The following is a 19105-nucleotide window of genomic DNA, read 5'->3' on the forward strand; positions in this document are numbered from 1 at the left end:
TGGCACTAACAATGGTGCCAGGTATGAGTTTCTATTTGTGAAGCTGTCCTTAAATTCAATCAGGATTGGTTATTCCCATGACAATTGTGCCACCAGTGGACATGTATTGCCAAGCCACTCATTATTTTAGTCTGCAGGGTATAGGGTTCACAGCTGATAAGTTTGGTGATTCCATTTCTCCTCTGGTAGCTTGCACAGAGTCTTTCAGCACTATGAAAGCCAGTATGAAGGAAGCTTTTAGGTGAGTACTAGCTTGATTTCTCCTTGTTCTATGACTCAAATAAATGATATCTTCAGCAACAGGGTCTTACTATCAAGTTTTGGAGAGTAACCAAGAGCATTGGAAATAGTCTAAAATGCCAGAGCTCTATGGGACCTTACTTGCTAATAACTCCTGAAGTAACCCAACCCTGGCACTAGGCTCTTGATTTGTTAGCCTGTGGTGTTTAGAGGGGGCATAGTTGCTCTATTATTGTGTAAACCCATTTAAATACTTTTAAGTGTATACGAATGTATATATTTTGGAAAGTTTCAACAGTAGTTGGTTTCCATATGACTTTTTAAAAATGTCTTTAGTGTTAGATAGTCATCCCACCTGCCCACTTCTTTTATCTACCCTTCTCTCCCATCTTCTTTCCATTAAACTCTTCTGGAATTATGGCTTGCAGGGTCGTAGCACTTGCTGCAACCCCAGAGAACACAGGTTCAGCTCCCAGCACCCATGTCACATGCTTACACCTGTCTGTAACTTCAGCTCCAGGGCCTTTGGCCTCCATGTGCACATATCCACATGTACTTAAACATAACCAAAACTAAAATTTTGTATTGGAATACAGTCTATTAAGGTTAGTGTGGTGGTTTTAATGAGAATGGCTCCCATAATCTCATGTGTTGGAATACTTGGTGCCCAGTTTGTTAGGAAGAATTAAGAAGTATGGCCTTCTTGAAAGAGGTATGTTCTTGGGGGCAGGCCTTGAGGCTTCAAAAGCTGGTGCATTAGCAGTGTGCTCTCTGTCTCCTGCTTGTGGTTTGAGATGTGGGCTCTCAGCTGTTCTTGCTGACATGTCTTCCACTCCACCATTGTATACTCTAACCCAATTAAATGCTCTCTTTTATAAGTTGCCTTGGTCATTTTGTGTTATCACAGTAATAGAAAAGTAATAAATATAGTTAGAAAAGGGAAAAAATGTAGCATTACTTTCCAAAGAAATGAAAAAGATGCTAAGTCAAATGTGATTGTTCCTTATATACATTTGAATATAATTACTAAGAATCTACCATCTCTTAAGCTTAAGTTTTTCTTAATAAAATCAGGAGCCAGATGCAGCTATATTTAGAAGGACACAGAGGGAAAGTTGTAACAACTCCACAATAATTTGGAAAAGATCACTGGAATCAGAGAGCAGTTTATGTTTATTTTTTAAGGCTATCATTACAATTTCACCAAAACTCACAAAAATCTTTACATGAATCTCTTTGCAGATAGCTTCATTCTTATGCGATTTGCAACAGTTTTCTTCTCAAATATATGTTTAAATTATACCAAAATAAACTAGAAAAATTATATAATATAACTCAGAAGACATGGTATTTTTATAAGTCCAAATACACTTGTTCTAAAATAAAAAACATTTCAGATTCTTTAAAGAAAGAGCTACATTTCAGGAGTCCACCTCAACTGACACAGGAAATTCCTAAACTTTTTATATAGAAATTATTGATGTACAAAAAAGCTTCTTCCTATGATCTACTTGATTTTTTACTTTTCACAGTTAGTATATAAAAGCAGATCTGATATTGTTTGGATTTGAAGTATGCTCCCAAACACTCATATACTTAAGTCTTGGTTCCTGATATACACAGTGCTTAGGTGTGGGGACTTGGGGAAGTGGGTAAATGATGAGGGAGGACTGTATCAGGAATTAATGAAATGAATGGTTTCACTATTGCGAGATAGTGAAACCAGGACATGTGTCCTTGGAGGTATGTCCTGAAAACATGCGATTTGTTCTGGTGATTTCCTGTCAGTTTTTCAACTCTGTGACCTCAAAAGATGAGTACCTTTGCCTTTCATACATTCTTACTTGCATGATATTTTGTCTCATCATAGGCCAACAAAAATGAAGTCAATTGAACATAGAATGAAATCTCTGGAACTGTGAATCAATAAATCTTTCCTCTTTCCCATTTGTTTTCTCATGAATTTACAATTAAAGGTCTAATCAAGATCTAAACCTGAAATTAATTGTTCATAAACAGAAATGCCCAAGATTCTCTACAAATCCAATCAAATGAATTATACATAAACATTTTAGAAATGGAATTTAAACTACACTGGATGAAAGTTCAATTTTATTTAAGTATAAAATAGGGTAAGTTGATGAAGCATTACTTGTTTTTATATTTAAAATAATTTAGAGAAAAATAATTTAAATGATAACAAATACACCAAAGTATTACAATATAATTTTTGATTATCAGGGAAATTTATTAGATTTAGCTATGAATCTAATTAAATTAAGTGAATAATTTACATTTAATAGAGGAAAATGAAAATTTACAAGGGCATAACAATACTTCAATGATACAATAATTATTATTTAAAGCTTGATTACACACACACACACACATACACAAATATTCACTTACAAGTAAACATCCAAAAATAAAGCTTTTTATATGTTAGATAGAGATAGATGATAGATAGATAGATGATAGATAAATAGATGATAGATAGATAGACAGACAGACAGATAGATAATCTGATTACTCACCTTTGCACAAAGCACATCAAATGCCAATAATGCACAGCTCACTTTAAACCATCATTTTCCATAGATGGGAATCAGAGAATGTCAATATTTTACCTTGGGCTTAAGAATAATATTTTACATAGAAAAATAGCTAATATTTCTGAGATAAATAAAATTTAAAGTAAAAAGACTCATTTTTTTTGTAAGTACTGGTTATTTGAGTTATAAAATAATAGAGATTCATATCAATTCTGAAACTGAAATAATGGGACTTATCCAGTCTTTGTGAGCCTACAGAAAGAGTATGTTCATTAAAAAAAAATGGCAGTTTATACTACACTTATTTGGTCCCCAGAAATAGCTTGTAAGACTCTGCTACTGAAGGTAACTCATGCTTTGTTGTAATAATAATGCAATCATACTGGAATTAAGCTAAAGTCTTTCTCCATGCTGGCTAGATTCCATAATGCTGGAAAGCTCCATGCAGGCTGCTGGGAGAAAGAAGGCATGAATAATTTTGCTCAGCTATGGATCCTGTGTGCTACACAATTGCACTACAAGGCAAAGGGTATCCAGTTGTGCTATAGTAGTATGGCTGTTATAGTAGCAACCAACCACATTTAGATTTTGTTTGATATCCAGTCCACAGGGAAGAATTCATGTCTCCTACTATAAACCTAGTCAAAGGCCCATATCAAGGGAGTGAAAAGATCCTAGTGGGGGTGGGGAGGGGCGAAACTACAACTATTGTTTTGCTAAATCGACATGGGCTTTCAAACTACCTTCTAAATAGTAATGGCTATGTCACTAGCTCACTGTTGCTCTGGGGTTTTGTTAGTGAAGCCTTGTTTTGAAGTGGATAGTTGTTACTACTGCAGAGACTTATAATTTGCCAAAGACAGAGAGTAAGTAACTGTTTACTATTCAGCCATAAAGATAACATCTTTAATCCACCCCTGCACAAAGACTCAGCACACACTGCAGATGAGGAGGTGGAATGAATATAAGAACTGGAGGAAAAGTGTTGTAGAGAGGTGCCTTCCAGATGTGACAGGGCAGTGGTATCCATGAGTTCACAGCAGTTGCTATCTGCAAAAGATCTGCATAGGATTAGGCCCTTTAAAACCATTCATCTATGTGGGGAGGGGTTGGAGCCGCACCCACAGAGTTTTTGGCAGTTGATGATTTCAGGGGCAGTGGGGAACATTTTCTTCACGTTTATAGCCAGCGATAAATTGGTCATTCTCTGTCAACTAGCTCACTAGAAATGCTTATGTGAGCAAACACAGTCAAACTTCCTGGGTCCCCCAAAAGATGTAAGAGTAGATGGAGGAAGAGTAGACAGCAAGAAGCATGCAACAAGAAAGGGGGCATGAGGAGATAATAAGGTCAAAATAGCAAAATACACTACATCTCTATAAAATTGCCAAATTTTTAATTTAAGAAAATAAGCAGCAATAAGTCAGAAATCTAGAAAGTAATTGTGTGTTATGTGTGTGTGTGTGTGTGTGTGTGTGTGTGTGTGTGTGTGTGTGTGTATGTGTGTAGAAAACAGTGAAGAACCTAGTGTGGGAATTTAGTCTACTCATTTTATGTCATAGGCTAAAACATCAGTGCTTGAACAAGTGATTATTGATCTCATAAAAGTAATAAATATTTACTATTTATTACTAGATAAATATTTTATATTTATCTAGTAATAAATATTTTAACAGCAGGAAAAACCTAAAAGGGACAATATTTGACAGTGCTAAATCATGCAACCAAATATGTATACATAGTTTGTATATATATAAAATTTGATTTCAAATCTTAACGTGGCATTTTAGAGAAAAGAAATTGTAATACCATTATGGAGATATATTTTAAAATGAGTAAATTTAAATCTATTCCAATCAATAACCAGCATAGAGACGTTATACATTTAAAGACGATTAAACATGAAAATATTACATTACTTTCCACTTATATACTCATTCACAGATGTAGTTATTCTGACATACTAAGCATTGTGAGTTAAAGTCAGAGTAGACAGTGTGACAAGGGTGGAATCACTGACATGTTACATCTAATGGTAGCTAGCATTCTGAAAAGACATTTCAAACATGAATATAGTATATTTCCAATTCTCTAAAAATTCAACTCATGAGATAATTATAACTAGAAAATGAAAGCATATAGATACTTTTGTATTCATGTAACTTTCCTTAATATTATATAGATTATTTAACACATAGGTTACTCTGGCCTCTAGTTTTAATTTTCTTGTTTTTCAGGAGTTTGAATGTTATTTTTAGTTATTAACAACTTTTATATAAGATTACTTAATATATATATATTAAGGAAAGGCATAGATATTAGTTGATATTTTAAAGGTAGTAAGGAATAAATATTGGGAATTGAACAATGTGAGATGAGAAAAACAATCAGATGTTAATTTGGCATTTGGTATTATACTAATCTATTTATGTATCTTTTAATAGACCTGAGATAATTCAATAATTATTTACTCCATCCACTGTCAATCATCTATGCAGGGCAGTCACATGTTCATTTTGAAAGAATGTAATTTTTCATTCTGCTTCTATTTAACCTTATAACATGAACATGATAGAATTTACTATCTTTGCTAAATGAAAAAAAATAACATTTTATGATACAAACATAATAAAATTTATTCAGGCTTCTTGAACTTTGAGATATTTGCAATATTTTTAGTTTTCACTAGTAGAAATTTTAAGGTATTTCTATAGATAAAGACCACAAATCCATTTACAATTCTGAGTAAGCTGAGTCATGGAGTTTTCTTTCTAGAACATTTACTTCTCAGGAGCTGAATTCATAATTCACACTCAGTTTCTTATTTCAAAAATCTAATGATCATTATTAGCTGTTCTCTGTGAAAGTGGGAAGTAATAGTTTACCTCTTCACAGAACAGGACAAAGACCATCAAAGTAGTAGTGAAAAGGAAGCATGGTGTGTGGAAGGATGGCTAGAGAGGAGACTAGCAGGCTACAGTGATGTGGAGAAGTAAATAGGAACAATGAGGGAGGGGTGGCTCAGAAGGAGGAGCAAGGAGGAATACATAATACGAAGACTGTTGGAAATAGTCAGAGAATCATACTATTTTATATTTACCTAAAATTTTATAGAATACATGTGTGTACATATATTTTAAATGAAGGTATGAAATTCTGCCACTTGGGATGATGATGCCTTCCTAAGTGCCATGGCTGTCTAACAAAATCCCAGTACCAAGCATGAGAGCCTCCTTTTGAGTTATTTTCAAGGAAGTCTAAGAGACTCCCCAAACAAAACAGGCCATTACTATTGCCCTTGGTTGTGTCCTAGATGTTGAAGGTGAGTTTCTATTGCTAAATCATCACACACATTGGACACAGTACTGAGAGAATTATAGCAGGGTCTCACCTCAAAACCTTCTCCCTGAGATACTCGTCAAGGGGTAATGGCACCAGTATCTTGGCAATAACCAACAACTTATGGCCCATTCAACTGGAAGGAAATCATGTCTGGTATTGTAAAATGAGGCAATCACCTGTGCCTAGTAATGTCATGGATCTTAAAGGAGAACCTACTGCTGTCACTTTCCTAAACCAGTGTGATTCCTATGTGGATTCTGAATACTTATCCTTACACACACAGAAAAGCAAAAGCTCTTGCTTCTTATAAAAAAAAACAAACCAAAACCAAAACCAAAAACCAAAGCTAACTTTGGCAGCAGATGGAGACATTACAGTTAAAATGCAGAGAACAATTCATCATGGGGAGCCCAGCCTCAATTAATATATTTACAACTCAAGTTTTGCACCTAAGAATCAGGAAATATGGTGGGAGCGGGGAGAGAAATTTTAAGAGCCAGAGGACAAAGAACTACACTGGAGATTGTGTCTCCCAGATATGACAGAGAAGCTGTACCTGTGAAGTCTCAACTCCACAGCTTCTTCAGCAATCAACAGTGACAACATCAGTTGACATTCTGACGTAAATGGGGGAAATCTTTTGGGAGCCCACCACTAGATAATCTCCAGGAAATGAATGGCTGCTGAGAAGGAGTACTGATTTCCCTAGGGATGAGCTCCCTAAATGGTTTTCCAATACCAAGTGTTCAGCCCTAAAGACATTACACACACACACACACACACACACACACACACACACACACACACACATACACACACACCACACAAGCAACACTAAAGCGACTCAGCAAGTGGAATTTACATATTTGCATATACACATACACAGATAACTTTTTTAAAGGCCAACAGTTTGAGAAGGGGAGTGGGGGAATTGGAGAAATTGGAGGAAAGAAAGAGGAGATATATTTTAATTAAGCAAAAATAATCTAATAATGTACTCTGACTGCAAACAAATATACTTGAACTTCCTGATCAGTTGCCTCCAGTTAAGAAAGGCTCTACCCGGCCTGCTCTGTCACCTGACTGAGACTATGGTGACCTCGGCCCGGGCTGCTGGCTGGAACCATGTCTGGGTCCCTGGTCCTCTAACATCCATCTTCTGTATTGATGTCTGTGGCCCATGTTGCTATCAAAGAGCACACAGATGCACATGAGGGTGTCTGGGGGGCATGGTGTCGTCTTGGCCAGGGCTGTTGCTGAGGGCCATGTCTGGGTCCGTGGCCCTACAGCAGCTGGGGTCTGAGTTGATGTCCATGATTCCTGTTAGTACCAAGGGCTGTGTGGATGACCGAGGTCTGGTCAGCCACCTGAGACCATGTTAATGTCAGAGGACCATGCCTCTGCCGGGGCCATACTGGTCTTGGTGGCTGGTGCTGCCACCTGGGGCCATGGAGATGTCTAAGCCCTAGCTGCTGCCTAGGGCCATGTCTGGGTCTGTGTTCCTGCTGCAGCTGGGGTCTGTGATGACGTCCATGGCCCATGTTAGCACAGGTGGTCATTGGAACCATGCTGTGCTCAACTGGCCCTTCCCTTCACTTTCCCTGGGAGAGCTGGCCATGCCCCTGGCTGGGTACTGTAGCAGGTGAGCTGTCCCCATTCAGGTTTCCACCCACTCGGGAACGATGGCTCCACCCCTCACCACAGGTGTGCACCTTACCTGGGCAGCATCCTGTGGCTGGGGACACAGGTAGGCTGACCCTGAGGGAATGAGAGCAGGAGAGCTGACCTCCCCTCCCCTCATCTGCCATGGGGTGCATGAGTGAGAAGGAGGTCCTCCCCTGCCTCACCCATTACCACATGTGGCAGGTGAGAGAGCTAGCCAGGTGTCACAAGAGTGGAAGAACTAGCCCTGATCCTCACCAGCTGCAGTACACAAGAGAGTAGACTCTGCACCCCATCTGGACAGCACACCTGTTGTAGGGTGCTCAGGTGAGCCAGTCCTGAGGACATGAGAACAGGAAAGCTGACCCCCCATATATCCCCTACAGCAATCGGGAGAGAGAGCCATGCACCTTGCCTGGGCAAACAGTAGAGCTGGCCCTGGTGGTGTGAGTGAGGCTGACCCGGATGTGAGGACCCGAGAACAGTACTGGCTCTGCTCCTTGCTGCAGGCTACATTGGGTGAACTAGCCTGGGCAGTGCTAGAGAGCTCGCCCAGATAGTGACAAATCCAAAACAGCAGGATCTCCAGGACACAGGGCAAAAGGATATCCAAGAGGAGCCCCAGTGAGAGCCCATTGTTAGTGGTGTAGCAGAGACCAGAGGCCTCGAGCCAGACCAATGGCTGACTGATAGTAATGAACACTTGCAAGTAAAGATGAATGGACTAAAGGGTAAACTGTGTGACTCAAAGGGCCACACTATAGTTTCCACAACGAGATTCTGAGATTCTCCTCTGTCTGTCTGTCTGTCTGTCTGTCTTTCTCTCTGTATCTCTCTCTCTCATTTGTTTGGTTTGGTTTTTGTTTTTCCCTTTAAATTTGGTTCTGTTTTGAGGGGGAGGTTGCAATGGCAGAGGGCAGATTCAAGTGGACGGGGAGATAAGTGTGATCAGGATGCGTGATGTGAAATCTACAAAGAATCAATAAGAGTTAAAAAAAAAAAGGCTCTACCATTTTCCCTTAACTCAAAGACAGAAAAATAAGCTCGATTAATATACTTTAACATACTTTACAGGACTTAAAAATATTGTAATCCTTCAATGTGCTTTGCTTCTAGCTTTTAAAGTATATATTATCACTAAAAGCACAGTGCTCTGAAAAAAAAGGCAAAACCCAGTTATTTTAACTGGAATATTTTTATAAGTATATAGATGTTTTTATGATGAGCAAATTTAAATAAATAGAATTCAAATGTTTGGTCTCTTAATTGGAACTTAAATCTACTGAACTCACTAGTTAATAAAAAAATATAGACTTCAAATCTCTGTTAAATATAGACTTCAAATCTGTATTCTTGGTTAACTGAGACACATTTTTGAAATACCAGGGGATATATGCTTTTTTTTTTTTTTTTTGTACAATTTCCCCTTATTCTTTCTCTATAGTCCCCACCAGACTTTTTTTTTTTTTTGTATTCAGTACTACAAGGACAGATTACGTTACAGCCAAAAGATTGAGTAACCTGATCTTCTCCAATCCTATTAAGAAAATTGTGTTTGCTGTATTTGTGGCCTTTCAGGCAGTGCCTCAGATGAGAAGAATTCAAATTTAGGAGGAAATAGTTTTATTTCATGGAGGAACATTTCCTAGGCTGAAATAATGAGGAAATTGAAGGGGGTTATGGTCAGAGAGTGACCTCAAATTACACTTCTAGGAGCAGGTGTCAATACACAGGCGTGAAAACTCTTCCGCAAAGAGGTGGTCTCAGTGACTCAGGATACTTGCTGTGCAGTGTAGATTCCCTGGGCCACAATTAGCTTTATAAGCTCTTATATGCCTTAGAATGACACCAACAAGTATTCCTGTTTCGCCCTACAGCCTCCGACACTGACTGAACCACAGGAAGAGAAAGAAGCACTCACTAAAATGAATGGAAGTTGGATATTCTAGGGTTTTCCTTGTAGACACATGACTTGATCATTAGATGTGTCCCCTGGCCACACCCTTTACAAACTCATGGAATCTTGCACAGTTATGAATAGGATAAGCTACAAATTGACTGATGACTTTTTTCAAATCAGCGTTAAGTGTGGGTTTTACAGTAGAACTTTAGTTTTGTTACAGATAAACACTGAATAGAACCTACCATTTTCACACTTAAGGCTGCACATTGAAGTCCATAACTACCACAAATAGACCTTGTTCTTCATGCCTTTAACAAAGGCTTCATTTTGTATAATAATGTATCATCTACTCCATGACTGGTGCTATCATTGATTAAATATACTGTCCTGTCCTTCACTCCAGACAGCTCTAAATGTAATTATGCACTCTGAGAGATATCATTAAATACTGATATAATTACTTTTGTTTTATAAATGGATAAATTATTTAAAACATTCATCATAATATAAAAGGCAAATAAAATCACCAAAGCCATAAAAAAAACAGAGAAATAACCAAGAACATGAGTTATTTCTGTTTTTAAAAAGTAATAGTCATCAACATCTTGTTATTTTTAGTACCAGATGTTAATTGATAAGAATTCAGAAGAGATATTTACCCAAGTTTTAGAAAACTGATCAGTTATTTGTTTTATCCAACAATTCAAGAAGTACTTAAGAACAATAATGACATTCATTAAAATCATTATGAATAATTTTCTAATACTGATACTTTTCAACGGAAATAAAAGTTGAATTGGACATAGTTTTTCCGCTGGTAAATTCATTTCTCTACATGGTAGTATGTCTGTCTGTCTGTTGTTTGTTCTGCTAAAATAGCCAATGCCATGTATTTTAATATGCATTTTATAAACATCAATTAATATGCATTTTATAAACATCAATAATTTACACTAAATATCTCAAGAAATATTTAATGATGGAATTTAAAAATAAGGCACAAAATATTGAATTAATATTAAGTAGTGATTTATACTTTAACAGCATAAATTACTCATGATTGGTTTATAGCTTATCAATTAAATTTTTTCATAAGGCATATTATCAAAGCCTTGATATTCCTTTTCATTGAGCCCATATCTTGATAAACATAAAGAAAAAAAATAAGAATTTGGTTTTTGGTAAATTGACCTATGACAATCACTATTTCCAACATAATGTTTCTGGGGCTTGTAGTTTGAATGCTTTGTTCTTATCTGTTGAGTAAAACAACTGAAATGCCTTTATAAAGTTTGTTTCTTATACAGTATGGATCATCGCTTTTGTCAAATTACTTCTTTTTTTCTTTTTTCTTTTTATTTGGGAATTATATATTTAATAATTATTAATTATATATAATATAAAAATAATAAATTATATATTTATTTCTTTATATGGGAAATAGATTCCTTTCTCACATAATACATGCTGATTACAGTTTCCCCTCCATCAACTCATCCTGGTTCTTTCCTACTTCCGTGCTCATCCAGATCCATATCCCTTCTGTCTCTCATTAAAAAAGAACACGTTTCTTAGAAATAATATTAAAATATTACAAAATAAAATATAATATGATAAAACAAAAACTAACATATTGGATTTGGATAGGACAAACCAACAGAAGGAAAAGAGCCCAAGAGAAGGAACAAGAATCAGAGTCACACTTGTTCATACACTCAGGGGCCCCATATAAATACTAAACTGGAAGCCATGATATGTACACAGAGGCTAGGTATAGATCCCTGCAGGAACTGTGCTTAAAAAGGAAAAAAATAAAAGCAAAAATAAACAAAAAACATACTAAACAACTCCTAATTTATTCTGCTCTACTCATCAACCAGTGCCTTGTCCAACCATCACCAGAGAAGCTTCCTCATTTAGCAGCAGATCCACATACAGAGATCCACAGCCACATGTTACACAGAGTGAGAGACCTTGAAACATGCTGCCCTGAATGAGATGTCTCCAACATAATATTTTTAAATAAAATATTTACTTTGAGATACTTACAAAAACATTTGAATGGTGTATACTAGGATAGGGAATATATATATACAGTCATTCTAAACATTTTAAATATTTATACTGTGTTTTGATCTTAGTCAAAGCACACACAATTCATTTTGAGAATGAAATGTCAATGAACCACACTGTGCTACTATCAGACTGCCATAGGCATCAGCTGCCTCTCCCTGGGGAAGTACTTCTTGAAAGACCCCCACCAAAGACCCAGACACAGTTCCCCCAGAAACCCAAAAGAGCTGAGGGAAGAGATATCTTAAAAATAAACAAAACTGGGGCTGGAGAGATGGCTCAGAGGTTAAGAGCACTGGCTGCTCTTCCAGAGGTCATGAGTTCAATTCCCAGCAACCACATGGTGGCTCATAGCCATCTGTAATGAGATCTGGTGCCCTCTTCTGGCCTGCAGGCATACATGCAGACAGAACACTATACATAATAAATAAATCTTTAAAAAAAATATAAACAAAACTGAGTCAGTTCCCCCTTCCTGGAGAGGGTGAAGTCAGGTGTTTTCAAAAGAACAAAGTCGGGATGTCTGATGGTAATCGATTAACCACAAGATGCCCCTCTCTGGAGATAACATGACCAGACTCTGGAGATGGGTTGTAAAACTCCTGACAGGGCAAACAGATAAGCTAGAATAAGACAAAGTCCAGGCCCAGGGAAAAACTGGACCAATCAAGGATGGACCTGTACTAACCCCCTCCCCTCTAAGGAATTTTGTGGGTTTTGCCTATAAAAACTAACTTCCCCAAGAAAGAGTAACTCCTCCCTGCCTCACTGCCAGTGAGTTGAGATGAGTTCTCTGTCATGACTTGTAGCAGAAATAAACCTTGCTTTTGCATACTGGTAAGCTCATCCTTGGTGGTCTCTCTGGGGGTCACGATCTGGGCACAACATTTCTCTAAGCAAATGTGAAGTGCTCTTATTCCCAACACCTTCTTAATCAATTTCATGGAGCAATCATTGCAAGCTTCCACCTTGTTCTAATAGATATTTTTAACCTGCTTTATAGATTATCTTGCATGCTTTTGAAAACTGTGTTTTATATAATAAAACAATAACAATAACAACAACAAACCCTATTACCAGCTTAAGAGAAACTCATCACCATATTTTCAGGTGCTCAAGCAGGCTTTCACACCTGGATCTTAATAAAGTCCCTACACAGTTCCATTTACATATTCAAAGTGATAATTGTCACTAAAGAAGAAGTACTTTCCAGTCTTCCTGAGTCGAGTCTAGCTCTGCCCCCTCCTCTATCTTGACCTCTCTAGCCTTTGTTCTATAAGGAGCCACAGAGAGGTGGATGCTGTCCCAACTGCCCCACCCCCGCCCTGGAAGCATCTCTCTCCAGCTCCATAACTGTGTGTCTGCTCTCTGTGTGCCTGCTGCTCTCCATAATTAATGTCAAGTTAACAGTTATTATTTGATGAGCTAAAAGCCAAATGTTAAAAGAGTAATGTATATTGTCTTGTAATAATAGATCATCTTATTTGTCCAGCATTTTGAAGTTATTATTTAGGACTGATGTTTCTGATTGCACTGTTAATATAAAAAATGCCAAGTTCTCATTTTTGTACATGTATATAGAATGTTGATATTCGTATCACTTCTAGTTTTATAAATTCAAAAACCCTACCAAGGAATTGCTTCAAAAATAATTATGGATCATTCAGCTTGATATCACCCAGCATGTTTGGGGAATATGTAAATGATTAAATACAGCTAGGGCTACTCACAACTGGCAATCAGGATGTGTGCTTAGCATCAGCTCTACAATGAAGAGTCATAAAATAAAAGTCACAGCACATTGCAATTGACACTAGCACTAAGGTCAATTTATTCACACCAAATAAAAAATGAAAACATAGTTCACCTCTCCATCAGATTTAGAATCTAGCGTAGTCTATATGACTTACTATCTCAAGGTCTAAAAAATGAAAGAGGGACTTCAGAGGTAGCTTGGTCAGGGATGTGCTTGCTGTGCAGTTGTGGTGACTCAGTCAGGTCTCAAGCACCCAATCAAAAATACAGTGTGATCATCTGTACATCCATTAGCACAGGTGGAGACAGGCAGACCTAGCTAGTCCAGCCAATCAATAAGGATTAGGTCCAGTAGGAGAATCTGTCTCACAAGATAAGGGATACTTCTCATGACTTCTATCCACACATGCACCAACACATAGACACAGTAAAGAAGCATACATAAAATGAAAGATCCATCATTACTACAAAGACATTTTACTATTTATTCATTGATTTATTGAGACAAAGTGTTACTCTGTAGACCTGGGTAGCCTCAAATGCATGACAATCCTCCTGCCTCAGTCCCCAGGATGCTCTAATAAGCTTGAACCACCATACTAGTCTATAAAAATAAGCTTTTGGTGGTTTTCTTTTTCTCTTTTTTTTTTTCAGTACTGATGATTGAAGCTAGTACCTGACTGTAGGAAATCAATGAACCATTGTAATTACAGGATATTTTACTGTGGTGAGTTCACACATTCTAAGTTAACCTGTTTGGTTTTACAGCCTGAGCAGATCAGAGATTAAACAGGACCTTGAAGTTTTTAAGCAAGCCCTGAGTTTTATTACATGTTAGAAATTTCATTTGGGCCAATTACTTAAGTCAGTAACCCCTTTTCCCCCCAAAGAAAACAACTGGTTAAAATATTTAATTGAAATACTAACATGATGTTTAAAAATATTATCATATTCTAAAAATATGATAATAGAGGGCTGTAGATAGTATACATCACTTGATGAGCTTGCTCAAGACCCAACTTTGATCTTAGGAACCTCTAAGGAGGCAACCCTAAAGTCACTGACATACTAGACCAGAGATAAAAGCACCCAAACACTTCTACCAGTTTTGCACAGTAATATTGAGGAGAAAGAAAACACAGAGCAACACAATACACAGCTCTCATACTTCTAGCAGAAGAATGGGGAAAGAAACATTTTAAAATACACAAGAATGCTGTTCTCTCTCTCTCTCTTATTTTGTTATTTATTTATTTATTTATTTATTTATTTATTTATTTATTTGGTTTTTCAAGACAGGGTTTCTCTGTGCAGTTTTGGTGCCTGTTCTGTGTCTCGCTCTGTAGACCAGGCTGGCCTTGAACTCACAGAGATCCCTCTGGCTCTGCCTCCTGAGTGCTGGGATTAAAGCTGTATGCCACCACCGCCTGGCTTCTAACTAGACCTGCCCTCAAGAGAAACTATTACTTCAGTTCACAAAGCAAAGGATTTATGAGTTTTTTTTTTATTTTATCAGATTCTAATTGATTAATACAAGTGACAAGAAAATACAGGAAAGGTGCTCATCAGAAAAAAAAATTCAAAACCCCAAGGTAAAAACTAAAGCCTGTTTTAGTTAAAGGCTGACATCAACATTCAAATAAGAAATGGAGAACGACTTCCTAATGTAGGTACAGACACTGTCCTCCTGAAGAGTGTAAAAGCTCAACACATAATAACAAGAAAGGGCCAGTTGGATGGAATCAGGTGCAGAGGGCCACACAAGGCCACACAGCAATGGAAAACCCAAGTGAAGAAACATTAAGAATCGAGAAAAATCTTTGCCAGCTATTGCTCCGACGGAAGACTAATATCTGGAATACATGGGGAGCTCAAAAACCAAACACCAGAATAACAAATAATCCAATAAATAAATGGGCAAATTGATGGAAGAGATACTTATTAAAAGAAAAAATATGGTGTGATATAAATACATTTGAAAAAATCCAGCTATCAGGAAAACCAAGACAAAAGAGTCCTTCTTACTCCAGTGAGAAGGAAAGATATTTACCTGCCACAGTAAGCAATTAATATCTAATACATATGAACTCATTATAAAATAACAGATAAACAAAAAATCCTACCCAAATAGAATGATTTCAAGCTTGGCAACTGACCAAAACAGGCATCTCTTCAGAGAAAACTTAATAGGTATATGAAGAGAATATGAAGGCATATGAATATATAATATTTCCAATCACTGGGGAAAGTGGAACTTGAAGAAGAGCTATTATCTCAGCCTAGTAAAAACAGCAATTATAAAAGATACTTATGTGTGGCAAGGAGGTGGAGAAAAGGGACATTTTATAATGTTGGAAGAAAAGTAAATATGTACAATCTTTATGGAAAACAGTATGGAGCCTTCTTAAAAAAAGAAAACTGGAACTGCCATACAATTTAGAAAACCTTTTGTTGGGTATATATGCAAAAGAAATTTAAATCAGCATATCAAAGAGGCCCCTTCAGTCTCATGTCTACTGCAGAACTATTCCCAAGAGTCAAGCAATAAGATAGCTGAAGTTTTCATCAGCTGATAACAGCTAAAGGAACTATGACATATTTACATCATGGAATGTTATTCACTCTCACTAGGAACAACATCCCAACATTTACAGTAACATGGAAGAAAGGAGACATTATTGTAAGTGAAACAATCCAAGAATAAAAAGATAAGTAGTAGATTATCTCACTCATGCATGGAATCTAAAAATCTTGAGCTCCTAGACTTTGAAAGCAGAATAGTGGGTAAGTTGAAAGCCATTATATGTTGTTATAGTTAACAACAGTAAGTTATTAACAGATGCAATAGTATGCTGTATATTTTAAAAAGCTAGAAAAGATGTCCTGTTTGGGGGTCTAGACCCCAAAGTGTAATCTTCACCCGTGATCAAGGAAACATCTCTTTGCAATGGACAGAGACCATTACAGAAAGCCACAATCAATCAAAATACAGAGTCGTGGAGCTCAGTCCCAAAGGATACATCTACATTATAACCCTGTACCTAGGGCTCAGGGTTCATTGCTGAAGGAAGGTGGAAAGATCATAAGAGCTGGAGGAACAGAGATCTTGCTGTGCAATTATGTCTTGTAGCAATGTCAGAAACAACGCACCAACATGACTGCCTAAACATAAGCTGAACAGGACAACAATCAATGACATGCTATTATGAATGGGGGAAAGCCACAGGCCTCAAAGGTACACAAAAAACTACAGGTAGCTAAGGAATGTGGAGAGGGAGACAAATAGTCCTCACCACCAGCTGGTTATCTAATACCAAATGGTCAGCCCTGAAAATACACACGTGTGACATTATACAGAAAGAGAAGGTTGTACTTACGTATTTAAGAATGTGTGTGTGTGTGTGTGTGTGTGTGTGTGTGTGTGTGTGTGTGTGAAAAACTAATAAAAAGGGGAGCATGGGTTTGAAAAAGAACAAAAAGGGAATAGGGAACATTTAAAGGGAGGAAAAGGAAGAGGGAAATGTTGTAATTATATTATAATCTCAAATAAAAGACATAATGAAAATAATTAAAAAACATTTAAAACATTTTTATAAAACTGCAAGAAAGAGTTTTCAACATTTCATCACAAAAGTTAAATGCTTTAGGAGAAAGAATCTTATTTTTATATTAAAAAAATCATAGATGTATTGAAATGTCCATGGAAATTCATAAACATGCAAAGATTTTGTGTTTCAATTTAAAAATGTTTTAAAACTCTCACACTTAATTTATTATGGTTAACAACCTTAAATGATTAACACATGAGTAAAGCAAATTAGATATTGAAAAATCCTATTTTGACATAAAGTAGCAATTTAACATTGTTAAATATGACATCAAGTAACAATTTTGCATTAGTATGAAATGACTGAAGAAAAAGAGTACATGAATTTGAAAGAGAACAGGCTGTGTATATGGAAGGGCTTGGAGCAGGGAAAATGAGTCAAATTATGCAATTACACTATAATCTCAAAAAATAAAACAATTATTATAAAAATGAGAACACAAAATTGGGCAATTAGGGAAGAGCAGGATGGATCTGAGAAAAGTTGGAGAAGAGGGCTGAATATGAGAAAAACACACTGTAGGAATTTCTTAAAGAATTCTTAAAAATTTGAAAAAATGAAGAAATAAATTTGAAGTCCACTCCATGAAACAGAACCCATAGCTGATATTGTTGATGAGGTCAAGAATCAGGGAAAACCTACTGCTATTATTTTGCTAAATGAATATTGTAATAAAATGACTCCTAATGACACAGCCTACCCACAGTTCAGAGAACCACTCGATCGATCATCAGAGAAGCTTCCTCACACACATGTTGTCATCTGGGCAACATGGTAAGAGTAAGGGGGATCATCTTAGAATGGGGTGAATTTATCACACCCAGCCCTCCAGGCTCAGGGACCTACCTAAAAGGGGGCAGAAAGATGCAAGAGCTAGAGGTGGTGGACCATTTTAAGGAAACAGCACTTCCATACAAAAAGGATAGATGCACCTATGAACTCAGAGAGATTGTTGCAGCATACACAAGGCCTGCACAAGCTGAAGCAAGATAATATCCAAGCATGGAGGAAGGGAAGTGGGCACAAGGTCCCACCCTTAGCAAGAAACTATTTGTAAATGATAGCTGTTGTGAGAGGGATAATCAGTTCTTTTCAATGGAGTGGCTCTGGGTATGTTAACAGCAGGCCAAGGCAGGCCTTGTTTTCAGGAGTAATTGGCCAACATGAATCAGACTCCAGGGTTTTCAATGGCTTTTTTCTTTTTGTTTTTGTGTTTGTTTTTTAAGAAAGAGAAAAAAAATATGAAGTTGGATGGGTAGAAAGTGGGGATCATCTGAGAGGAGCAGGGGGAGTAGAAAAAATTTGATCAAAATACACTGTATGAAATTCTCAAAGAATAAAACAAAGAATAAAACAAAGTCTATACTAGGAAATAGTTCAGAAAACCATACTAGTAAATTGTAAGTTGAGCAAAATTTTAATTACATGTTATTTTTGGCGGGTGAGTATATATGTATGCGTATGCCATAGTGTGCTTGTGGACATCAGAGGACAACTTCCAGGAGACAAGGATCTCCTTCCATCACGGGACTCCTGGAGACTGAACTAAGATCTTCAGGTTTGCAGCACATGTCTTTCCCTACTGAACCATCTTCCTGGCTCAAGCTGAGCAAGTTTTAAATGGCTACTCAGTTTAGGATATTCTTGTTCTTTATTCTATGATAAGCCAGAAGTTGCATCTGATGGATGTAAAAGAGATTGAAAAGCATCTCCCACTTTCACTTTGTGCTGTTCTTGACAGGAGCGCAAGTGTAACTCTTTCTAGCATGTTCATACATATTCCGATGTCATTAAATCAGGTCCTCTAACTCACAAGGTGCAGTAATGATTGAATTCTGTTAAGAATCTGTCAAATACTTCAAACAACCACTGTTCTAAATACACTAAGACATATAGCATCCTATACTTTGGTTAGCTAATGAGGTCATAAGCCAGGTGGCCATTGTTAAATCTACTGAGAAACTGATGGG

Source organism: Peromyscus eremicus, chromosome 3 (assembly GCF_949786415.1).
Source record: "Peromyscus eremicus chromosome 3, PerEre_H2_v1, whole genome shotgun sequence".
Classification (NCBI taxonomy): Eukaryota; Metazoa; Chordata; class Mammalia; order Rodentia; family Cricetidae; genus Peromyscus; species Peromyscus eremicus.